The sequence below is a fragment of the Lissotriton vulgaris genome, unplaced genomic scaffold, assembly GCF_964263255.1.
Source record: "Lissotriton vulgaris unplaced genomic scaffold, aLisVul1.2 SCAFFOLD_3310, whole genome shotgun sequence".
Lineage (NCBI taxonomy): Eukaryota > Metazoa > Chordata > Amphibia > Caudata > Salamandridae > Lissotriton > Lissotriton vulgaris.
In genome coordinates this window covers 70,464-78,377 of record NW_028244487.1, presented here as the reverse complement: position 1 = coordinate 78,377, position 7,914 = coordinate 70,464, and positions in this window count along the sequence as shown.

Here is a 7,914-nt window from a genome sequence, read left to right as displayed (position 1 = left end):
ACACGCGGCAGGCTCCGAGCCGCGGAAGATGCACCGCCTGCCAATATCAGGTCTGCGAGGCTGCTGTACTATCATCGCCTGCCAGCACGAGGTATGCCTGAAAGAAGCCATGCAGGCAGCCCACAAGCACACTGGAGTGCGATAAAAACATTAACTAATTTGGGGATTTTTAAAGAATGGCACGAAAACGGAACCTACTGGAAGGCTTTATTAGAACTTCAACACCCAGCATGCCACTTACTGGGAAGTGACTAGGTCTTGGTGAAAATATGTTGAAGGACAGTCCGTGTCTTGCCAAGCTCCCCCTCCCCCTATGATTGAGGTGTTTGTTAACACAGAAACGCGTCAGGGACAGGAAATGGAGGGACTCCTTGCGTGGTTTGCAATAAAAGGTTTTGTTAAACCATCCTCCGTGGAGTAGCGTCTTCATGATCTGGGGCATCTGAAAGGAATGTTACACGCGGCAGGCTCCGAGCCGCGGAAGATGCACCGCCTGCCAATATCAGGTCTGCGAGGCTGCTGTACTATCATCGCCTGCCAGCACGAGGGATGCTTGAAAGAAGCCATGCAGGCAGCCCACAAGCACACTGGAGTGCAATAAAAACATTAACTAATTTGGGGATTTTTAAAGAATGGCACGAAAACGGAACCTACTGGAAGGCTTTATTAGAACTTCAACACCCAGCATGCCACTTACTGGGAAGTGACTGCGTCTTGGTGAAAATATGTTGAAGGACAGTCCGTGTCTTGCCAAGCTCCCCCTCCCCCTATGATTAAGGTGTTTGTTAACACAGAAACGCGTCAGGGACAGGAAATGGAGGGACTCCTTGCGTGGTTTGCAATAAAAGGTTTTGTTAATTCATCCTCCGTGGAGTAGCGTCTTCATGATCTGGGGCATCTGAAAGGAATGTTACACGCGGCAGGCTCCGAGCCGCGGAAGATGCACCGCCTGCCAATATCAGGTCTGCGAGGCTGCTGTACTATCATCGCCTGCCAGCACGAGGGATGCTTGAAAGAAGCCATGCAGGCAGCCCACAAGCACACTGGAGTGCGATAAAAACATTAACTAATTTGGGGATTTTTAAAGAATGGCACGAAAACGGAACCTACTGGAAGGCTTTATTAGAACTTCAACACCCAGCATGCCACTTACTGGGAAGTGACTGCGTCTTGGTGAAAATATGTTGAAGGACAGTCCGTGTCTTGCCAAGCTCCCCCTCCCCCTATGATTAAGGTGTTTGTTAACACAGAAACGCGTCAGGGACAGGAAATGGAGGGACTCCTTGCGTGGTTTGCAATAAAAGGTTTTGTTAAACCATCCTCCGTGGAGTAGCGTCTTCATGATCTGGGCCATCTGAAAGGAATATATATATATATATATATATATATATATATATATATATATATATATATATATATATATATATATATATATATATATCAGTATGGTGCTGTGCCTCTTCAAATAGTGTAGGTCGTGGGCAATGGTATATGTCCTTTAGAGTGTCCAGTGTCCTGAAAACAGCTAACCATTCAATTTGTTTTTAAGGTGTCATTAAAAGTTAATGTCTTCATTGTCATGGGGATGGATACAGATCCTGAGAGCAGAATCTGAGAAAGATTGCTTCAGTGACTGAGAGATGTGGAGTTATAGGATTTTCTGTAGAAGTGTGTCTGCAAAGCTATTGCCACTGAGCGGTAATCTTTTGCAATGAGGAGAGAGGAGGTGGCATTGTGCTGCCTGATTAAGGGATAAGACGGAGGTCGGAACGGGATTACCTCACCTGGGTGCGCTATGGAGGCACTTTGCTCACCGCCGAACATTAGGGGCATCTCAGGATGTTTAGTACTCGCATTACATAATGTGACACCACGATGAACTATGCTGACCATCATGCAGTTCACTCGGAGTTGGAAACAGTTAGCACACACCTGCAGTTGGGAGGAGGAGCTGTGGGACGGCTTCAAAGGGAGTGGTCTCCGCTTCATCCGGGAGATTTCCAGCAGCCTGTGAGACTGGCACTGAAGACGGCCAAAACGTCCAGAAACGCGTCTGCCCATCATTACAGCGTTTCATGGACTGCAAAGGACTGGGCTCTGTTTTTGTTCCATTAAATCCTCTGTCTATCCCGGAGCATGTTTCCCGCTTGCTTTTTTCTGTGAAGGTGAGCATTGGTGGTATATATATATTTGTTTTTAAGGTGTCATTAAAAGTTAATGTCTTCATTGTCATGGGGATGGATACAGATCCTGAGAGCAGAATCTGAGAAAGATTGCTTCAGTGACTGAGAGATGTGGAGTTATAGGATTTTCTGTAGAAGTGTGTCTGCACTTTTCATTTTGTTCTAACTTTCTGACATGGTAAGTTTCATAGCTAAATAGGATGGGGAGCAAGAATGAAGAACCCTATGATATCTTACTTTTTCCCTTGACCTAGTATTAGCAATATATAATACATAAGATTCTGCAATCTGTGTATAAAATGTCTTTATAACGCATTATTCATGCTGAAAATTCTGAACTTTGCAAGTGAGATATACAATCTGCACATGTAAATTACAATCTTCTTTTATGTTTTGTACTTTTGTAAAGCCCTTAATGTGTAAAAAGTTCTCTTCGAAGCATCTGATCCTAACAACAAGCAAGCACACACCGGTTCTTTGAATACGTTCCAAAATATGGGCAAAAATAAAAGGACATTAACCAATATTTCATAACTCAATCGTTAGAGTAGAACAATATAATCTACATCAAGTCATAGATTAATCAAGTCATAGATTAATCTACAAGGATCAAAGTAAGGGGGCAAGAAAGGGCAGTAAACTAAAATGCTTTCTGTCCTACACAGTGACTGGTTGCGCAGCTGGGCCACCAATTGTTTTGAAACTTTGACAATCCTATTTGTGGTTTGGGTGAAAGACCAGCCCCATTTCTTGAATTGGGGCAATTTCTGTCCACCATGCCATTCTGTTTCTCACACTAGTCCCCCAGATGGTAAACTAGCTCCATTGGTTGCCTCTATGGTATGAGCACAGGCATCGGGTTGCCCCTCATTGTTATATTCTGATAATGAACTTCTTACTAATGCATAAGTTTAAAACATTAACACTTGAGCGAACAGATGAGGGCGTGTTTTTTTCAGGCCCCTATCACCACCAAAGCGTCAATTTCTGTGACGTTGTGATGGCAATAGGGACTTCACCTTATTTACTTGGCAGCGTTAAGCCACTCAAAGTGGCTTAACGCTGCCTTGTAAATAAGGCACCCTTTCATGCTATACTTAGCGTGAAAGAAGAGGACAATGGGTGTTGGTCGTTCGACCTCAACACCCATCGATTTTGACACTGCCCCCTATTTACAAGGGTGGCATAAATAGGAGGCGATAATTGACAACAAAGGGGGAGAGGGAAGTATTTAAAGGAAGGGGCAATCACCACTCATGGTGAGTGGTAGGTCCAGCCACAGAGGTGCCCTCAAGGGATAATCAATAGCAAAAGTACTGGGCTGTTCTTAAATTGAGAGGAATGTACGGGGACCTGTGTTGTGTGGAATGCAGTAGGGCCTCTTAGAGTCCTACAGTTGGGCATCCATTTCATTGGATTTAATGCCCTTACACACCCTTTCAGGTGTCATGCTTCATCATTTGGGCTTTGCTCCTCGTCGGGACCCCCAGAATAAAGGCATTCATGGTACTCCTAGCTTTATTTTAACACACTTGCCCACGTCTACGCACTTCTGGCCCCACACCCGCACTTCATCTATACGGCAGTTGGAAAAAGATCTCCGCTAAAGAGCCCCTCTTTGAGGTTTTGCCCGTCGGGTATTGCACTGCTGACCCGACGAGGAGCAAAGCCCAAATGATGAAGCATGACACCTGAAAGGGTGTGTGAGGGCATTAAATCCAACGAAATGGATGCCCAACTGTAGGACTCTAAGAGGCCCTACTACATTCCACACAACACAGGGCCCCGTACATTCCTCTCAATTTAGGAACAGCCCAGCACTTTTGCTATTGATAAATAGGAGGCGGCAACAAAATTAAGACCCGGAAAAACCTTGGGCCTCATTTATGAGCCCTTGCGTCACTTTTATGCTGCTGGTGCGTCACTTTTTGTGACGCACCAGTGGCGTAAAAAATGCGCCTTGTTGCGCCATATTTACAAAGTGACGCATCTAGGTAGATGCGCCACTTTGTAAACCCCTGCGCCACATTATACCTGCGCCAGGTATAATGTATGCAAGGGGGGTGTATTGACGCAAGAAAGGGTCGTAGAAGTAACGCAGTGAAATCTATGAGATTTCACTGCGTCACTTCTAGGACGCCGTTGCGTCAAAATCTTGCGCCTGCCTAACAGCAGGCGTAAGACTGACGCCGGCCCTTTCACATGGGGCTTGCCCCATGTGAAAAGACGCATTGCTGGAGTTGCGTCACTTTTGTAACACACTCCAGCAATGCGTCACTTTTGCGCTTACAGATACGTCAGAAACACTGACGTATCTGTAACTCCTTGCGCAATGATGCGTCATAATGTAAATAAGACGCATCATTGGTGTCGCAAGGAGGGCGCAATGAAAACTGACGCATCGCTGTTTTCACGCAGCGATGCGTCACTTTTCATAAATGAGGCCCCTTGTTCTTGCTGTTTTCATGTGTGCTGCATTGTGCAGCACATATATAACCAGCAAAACACCAATGATTGTTTATTTGGCGGAATAGACAATGTTCAAAAACTGACTGTTTGCACACATAGAAGTTACAAAACACCATTTAAAGATTGGAGCTAGGCAGCTAAACATAGCACCAGCGCAGCGGGAAATGCAGAGCTGCACCATATTCTTACGAATATGGGGCAGCCCTGCGTTTCTAAAGTGATGGAGCGTGTTGTTAGCCTTGTAGGCTTCATGACACACTCCGCCACTGTTTTTGTAAATATGCCCCTTGGATTTTTATTATTTAATGAGGCACCATGTAGTAACAATTGTATACCCAGTTATGTTACTCTAACCCAACTTTGTTCCTTTGTATATACACGCCCATACTCACTTTATATTATTAACTGGGTATCATTGGGGGCACTGAGCACCTGATCTACTGTCTAGTTGAATACACTGTTCCTCTCTTTTGATTTCCCAAAGTATTCATTGTGTACTGCTCTCCATTTGGAAAATAAGTTCCTCTGTCATTACTGCCCACAAGCATCACGTGTTGTAGAGAAAATTAACTGCATGATCAAACTTAAAGTTGCCAAGGTGTGTCCCTCCACAAATCTTCAGTGGCCTGGTGCACTTCTTCTTGTTCTTATGAGCACTAAAAGTACTCCACACAATAAGACTGGTCTCTTCCCCCTGAAATCTTAATGGGCAGACCCAGGAAAGTAGCATTCGTACCTTTAGCAACACTTGTATCAACAACTGATGACATTCTATTAGATTGCTGTAAAGGTGTGGCTGATGTGATGAAATCTGTCATGTTACTTTGACAACAATACGGATGAAAAAAACTCAGTGCCACACAAAATTAAATCAGGTAGCTGGATTTTGATTAAGAAGCACATAAGCAAGAACTGCCTGGAGCCGAGATGGAGACTGCCACATCAAATTGTGCTTGTGACTAACAGTGCTATAAAGATTGTCAGAATCCCATGGTGGAATTAGAGTGAGGTATTGATGCAAAGTCTTGTGTAACAAGAAGAAACAGTCTCTGATCTAGTTTGTGAAAAAGTTACATTGAAAATTCAAGCCTTGAGAACCCCTAAGGGAAAATGATTCACAGTGAGTCAAGTTGCTGATTGAAGCACAAGTTGAAGAACAGTAGTAACAAGTGAAGATGCAAAAGTTGGGAAAGTGCCTCAAGGGGAACAGTAAAAAGAACTGGTAAAAAAGACACTGGTAGAATCAGAGATCAGAGTTTATCAGAGGAAAAAACAGAACAATTGAGATTGATTCTGTAAATAGTGACAGTAAATCACCTGTTATTGAGAGACCAGCAAGAAGGAGAATCATGAATATAAAGTATGCATCACCTGAATGGACCTATCTAGCATCTGTGTCAGAAGGAGAAGAATCAGATGTGGAAATCAACAATCTGACAAGCTGTTGCCATTTCATTTTTGACTGTTAACCAGTAGAATAAGAAGCACAACTACCGTGAATTTTTGTTACATCCTAATGATTTTGAAACTAAGAATTTTAACTTTACAATAAATGGCTAATTTTGTTATTGAAAATATATAGATCAAGAAAATGCATTTTTCAATCTATATGAACTGAATTAAAAAAGGAGAGATCCTAGTCTGATTTTTATTTTAAATTATTTTTTTAAGTTTAATTATTATTTAAATAATCAGCCTGTAGTCTGCCTTTTGACTCTTGATTTTGAATTCTGCTTTTAATCTTTGTTTCTAATCTCTGTAGTAGATGGCATACAGAAAATGATGTAAAAGGGTTTAGTATGGTTTCACTATTAGTTATATTAATAGTATTAATTGGTCTAATGCTGTGTCTAATTTTCCCGATTGAATCTGACACTCTTTCTAAAACTGAGTTAAGAATAGTACATAAAAAAACAGAACACATTCCATTAATACATGAGGACAGGTTAGTGAGTGGTTATGGAGGAAATGTCTATGTTAATTTATTAAATGAATACCTCAGGATTATCAGTAGAGAAATTCTTTGTGTGTTTTCTCCCTTCTTTTGCGGGTGAAGGAGCAACGATTATCAACTACAGTTTAGCTTCTATTGTTTTTGTCAGTATATCCATTAAGCAAGAGTTTCTATGACCATATCTTTTGGACTTTTATGGTTTGTTAAAATTTCTAGGTATTCAGTGACCTATTCTAAATATCTCAAACGAGTTGCACAAACTAAATCAAACACTAAATTGACTAAAAGGTAGTATGTTTTTTGATTTGAGTAAAGAGGGGCATGCATTTGTTAAAGGATATAATGAGAGGAGAGTCAAAGGTTTGAGAAACTAGAATGATGAGAACAAGCTTAGAGAACTAATTGAGGTTGAAGAGAAATTTAGAAATTCAAATTTACATCCAAGATTGAGAACTGAGCATGGGAGAAGAGATGAATAATGTTTGGTGTCTATAGGACTTAAGTTAAAGGAGTTTGTTGGCAATTGTGAGTGTGAAAGGAGCTATATCGTTAGTGGTTAATTGCTGGTTGGTGAGGAGCCAATACCTAGAAAAATCTATTATGTGCGTGAATAAACTGCTTATTTTACCCTGCCTTGTAATTGGGTGGGTCCTTATTACCTTGCTCTGGTTTTCTCAAGGGTTTACCATGTGTAAGAAATGACTGGTGATGCTGCTGGTCTGAAGAGAGTGAAACAAGGATTTAGATAAATTGTGTTGGATGTGTTAGAAACTATGATTTCATCTATTGGAGTAGCTATAAATGATGTGAAATTTAAAAGATTATCTAAACTTGTAGTTTGCCTTTCTACTAGCACTGCTGGTGTATGTATACTGCAAGCTACCTTGGATTTCCAAGCCCCCATAAAGGCACTCAGGCCCTTTGCAACGCTATTGAAAGTCAAGGAGGAGTTCCATGAGGCTCACCTGTACATTGCAACGCTATTGAAAGTCAAGGAGGAGTTCCATGACCACATACAGGCAATGTACAGGTGAGCCTGAATTAGCCGATATATACAGACATCACTTACCAGCTGTAATAAGAAAGTTACAGTTACTCTACCGTAATAAAAAATTATGGTTATGTTCTGATGTTACAATGGCAACTGCCAGAGCCAGCAGACCAAGTGAAATATAGGCTTCTCAGCTAAATTACTACTTCTTCCAACGTAAACAAATGAAAAATTCAGATTTTCTATCCTGTTATTGTTAAGTTTTTCCCTAGAAACTTACTTCCATTAACCACTGAGAAAATATTTATGACAGTATT